Below are 4,643 nucleotides of genomic sequence, written 5' to 3'. Positions count from 1 at the left end.
TACGTCTCGAGACGCCCGCCAGAAGTCAACTTAAACTAATCTAAGTTGAGCTATTATTATAGAAATTGTTTTACTTGACAATATTAATGCAATTAGGAACATTCTAATAAATTGCTACGCCCCCTGCCCTTATATTTTGACGCTTTGTACCCTGTTCAAGTTAGCTTGTTTTTTTGGCAGTAAATTTTTCTGAGCGACATAACTTTGCAATGACGAACATATTATTTTCTAAAATTAATGATTTCAAAAATTGTTAAAATATAAAAAAAATACCTATGACACAAAAGTCCCTAAAGATTCAAGCGTTATCCGAAATTTTTAAAACTTTTTATTGCTTTAAAGTAAAATTTAAATACGAACACTGAAAATAATACACGCTTGTAAAATGTTACATCGGTCGGACGGATGGGATGGGACACGAATACAGGCAGTAACTGTTACAATTATCGATTACAAAAAATCATTATTAAAGATCATTGTTCAGTTATTGTTAAGAACAGGGGTCCTTTTGGTTGGGGTCTTTTTAACTAGTAGAACTCATTTTAGAAAAAAAAGGATTTCTTTGATTGGAAGTTTCTTTGGGAAAGTTGTTTACTTTCATGATCTGAACCACCTATATAAGTTTGGCAGGAGGAGGTCCAAAAATAACCCAGCTTTATTAAATAGGTACTTGAATATTGACCCACCGTCGCTTATCTACCTAATGTTTTATATGCCTTTTTTTTTTTTTTTCTCGCTGGAAAAACGCTTTACGCGCTTCCCCCACGTGATGGTAAGTGGGGGGGTGTGTGGGACTCCCCGGAGCCCTGGACGCGGAGTGCGCCCAGGTACGCCGGGTTTACCCACTAAAAAACCAGCGGTACCCTCTCCGTCTTTCGGCGAGCGCCACGGGATCGCTTACGCATGCTACCGTGACGCCCTGACGGTCGGCCTCCAACACCTAGAAGGGGTTCTCAGGGTACTGAGACCCTCCTAGTCCCTGCGACGCCTATTGAGACGGGGGGAGAAGGTGCGCGTAGCGCTTCTTCCTCCTCCCTGGTCGTCTTCGGCGGAGCGGGTCTGCAGCGGCATCCTCTTCCCGCTCCCGCTCTGCGGCTTCCTTCTGCGACATCACGTTTTCGCAGAAGGAGCGCATCTCCGACCAGCACGTCTCGCTACTGAGCATTTCGTTGACGATGCTCGGCAGCGAGAGGTCTCCGCCCATAGTCGCCGCCAGGGTGTGCCTCTGGGGCCCCCACGCAGCACACTCACTCAGGGTGTGGTGCGACGTGTCGACTGGCGCACCACACTCGTGGCAGGAGGGTGACACCTCCCGCCGCGCTATTCCGTGCAGGTACTTACCAAAGCACCCGTGCCCGGTAAGTACCTGTGTCATCCTGAAGGTGAGTGTGCCCTTCTTTCTCTCGACCCAGCGACTCAAGTGGGGACGGATCGCCTCCACTGTCGCCAGGCCCGCCGTGGGTGACCCCAGATCCTCCTGCCATCGGACGATCAGGGCTTTCTGGGCTAGAGCCCTGATCCGCCCGACCTCCGCCGACCCTGGACAGTCGCCGCGGTTCCTTGATTCGACCCGGAACCGGTACACCTCCGCGAGCACCTCCGCCTGGAGCTCCCAGGGAGGATCGCCCGCGAGAAGTGTCGCCGCAGTCCATGACACCGTACGGTACCCTCTGATGCCTCTCACCGCTATGACCCTCTGCGGCTTCCGCAGCAGGGCCCGATTGTGAGCGGTGAGGGCGTCAACCCAGATCGGAGCACCGTACAGCGCCATCGACCTCACTACGCCGGAATAAAGACGCCGGCATAGCGATCCCGGTCCTCCCACATTCGGAAGGAGGCGGCCGAGAGCGGCGGCGGCGTTGATGAGCCTCGGACCGAGATGGACAAAATGCTGCCCGAAGCTCCATCGGCCGTCCAGGATGAGGCCCAGATACTTCATCTGGGCCTGCACCTTGATCACCGTCCCCCGGACGGTGATACTCGCCCCTCGTGGGGGTCCTTTCCGTGGACCGTGGAATAGAAGGGCCTCCGTTTTATTTATGGAGACCCTCAAGCCCAGCATTCCCATACGGTCCACGGTGAGAGCCGTTCCGACCTCGGCGAGGCGAGCTGCCTCCCGAAAGTCCCGCCCAGTCGCCGTGACGAGGGTGTCATCAGCGTAACACAACACCCCCATCCCGGGAAGGACGGGAGCTCGCAGGAGCCAGTCGAAACCGACATTCCACAAAATTGGGCCGAGAACCGACCCCTGTGGAACGCCGCAACCTACCCGACGCCGGACCAACCGCCCATCGACCCCCGCCCAGAGGACCTCCCTGTCCTGGAGGTACGCCTCCAGTAGACTCCTGAGATAGGTCGGCACCCCATGGTATCGGAGTGCCTCCCGTATCGTCTCGAAAGGGAGACTGTTGAAGGCGTTCGCCACGTCGAGTGACACCGCCAGGATGACTTGCCCCCGGGCTACCGCTTCCGTCGTCCGAGTCTTCAGGGCGTTCAGAGCGTCGACCGTCAACCGGCCCGCCCTGAACCCGTACTGAGCCTCTGAGAGACCCGGACCGACCTCCTCGAGGTGCTGAACGAGACGGGCTGCGAGGATCTTCTCGAAAAGTTTTCCCGTCTCGTTCAGCAACACAATTGGCCTGTATGCCGAAGGCGAATCCATCGGCCGACCTTCAATGTTTTATATGCCTAGTGCAATAAAGAATTTTACACATAATACACCCACACCATCTCGACACAGTTTCAAGTATTTTAAAGTGTTATTTTTTGGGTTACTAATTATTTTCTGTTTCCCATCACTAGCCTGTCTGTCAAAAAGATCAAGCTAACTTGTACAGGGTATAATAACACAATACGCTTAAAAGATGGAATAATTTTAGTATCATAATTTTTAAACCACGTTTCAAATAATAAAAGCAGATTACAGCGTTGAGAGACCGAATCAATAATAGCGAGATTATGAGCATTAAGGCTTTGACAATTAATTGTAAAAAGTGAAATTTGCCGTAACGCGTTACGTAACGAAACAAAGAAGTTATCATTTCAAAAAAGAATTGGAATAAGACACAGACAAGACGTTTGTTCGCTTCAGTTTTTCCGCAGCGGCTACGGCTCTTAAGATTGTTTCTCGGATATAAGACGAGGCCAGCGTGTATGAAGCGTCCCATACTAGGGCCCGTCCGCGTTCCCAAGGAATCAATTTCAGTCCACCAAGTCTCTTACCACCATCACGACTAATTCCACGGGGCTCAGTAAGAACAGAAACAGCGATGGCGGCAAGAGCCCTTTTCATTGTATCCTATTATTAGAGTATATAGTTACGTATGTATATATGTTTAACTTAATGTTTTTATTTATTATAAATAATATTTATTTATTCCATGCAAATATATTCCGTTAATAACTTCATCAATTTCAATGTTTCACATCGGCCTGGCGTCCCGAAATGGCCACATTTTTACCTTGGCGGCTTCTTTTATTCTTCGTTATTTTGAAGCGAAGTTATCTCCGTTGATTGAGGTAATGTATAATATTTATTAAAATATGATACGGTACCACAGCATTAATTATTAAAATTCCGTAACACCTTAAACTTCCTGTAGATCGCTGTACCCCTGGACTTTTGTTTTAATTTAAGCTCAAAGTGATACTTATGAAACTTATGTCTCAACCCCAGTGACGATCCGTTTCAAACTCTCATTTCATTTTCCTAGTACGATGGTTATATAATGAGATATAAACAAATAAGATATAATCAGTGTCTGGCCAATCAATCATTTCGCCGTTATTGTACACATGAAACAAACAAAACTGACAGAGAGCATAGACCATAGACAAAACGCATTTACGCAATTGTTTTTAATTAAAGACTAACAACACTCGCAGCTTCGCCGATATTATAGTATCATATATGTATATTAAGTTTAAGATTTAAGCGAGACTAAAAAATGTCTAATAATAATAAAAAATATTGCATCATTACTTGGTAGGCAACATAATGTAGTATAGCGTCAAATTTGATTATATTTGTAGTGATCATGCATGATGGCTTGGTAAAAAAAATGTTGTTCAGTAATCAGATATTTAATTTCAGGTATAAAATGTTAACAGACCAAATTAAAGAAGGCGTTTTAAACATTTATAAACTTCGTAAATTCGTTTTCATACAGGGTTGCCAAAAAATATAATATTATTCACTGAAAAACTAAACAAATATTAAGGTTATAATTAGTAATAATATCCTGACCTGCAAATACGTACAAATAAAAAAAATATGTAATTAATATATGGCAACCCCAATCTTAGTAATACAGCATTTCTATGTTTGACAGAAATTTTAACTAAAATATAAATTCACAATAATTGTTTCAGAAATTATTTTTACTACTTAAAAATCTAGTTTTTGATAGTGGGTTTTGTCATTTACTTTTATTGTTTAAATACTTGGATTCCTTTATATAATTATTTCACTAAATTATTTTTGAACACATTTTACAAAATAAGTATAAATTAAATTTTGAATAAAATTAAGTATCTTGTTACTATGGATACTTAAAATGGTTGCAAAAAAATATTTAACATTTATCACCATTTTAATTTAATAATAATTACTATATTTTTTAAGTACAATAAAAAGTATAGAA

This window comes from Vanessa atalanta, chromosome 2, assembly GCF_905147765.1.
Source record: "Vanessa atalanta chromosome 2, ilVanAtal1.2, whole genome shotgun sequence".
NCBI classification, from domain to species: Eukaryota; Metazoa; Arthropoda; class Insecta; order Lepidoptera; family Nymphalidae; genus Vanessa; species Vanessa atalanta.
The sequence above is the reverse complement of the archived record's forward strand: the minus strand, read 5'-3'. Positions refer to the sequence as shown.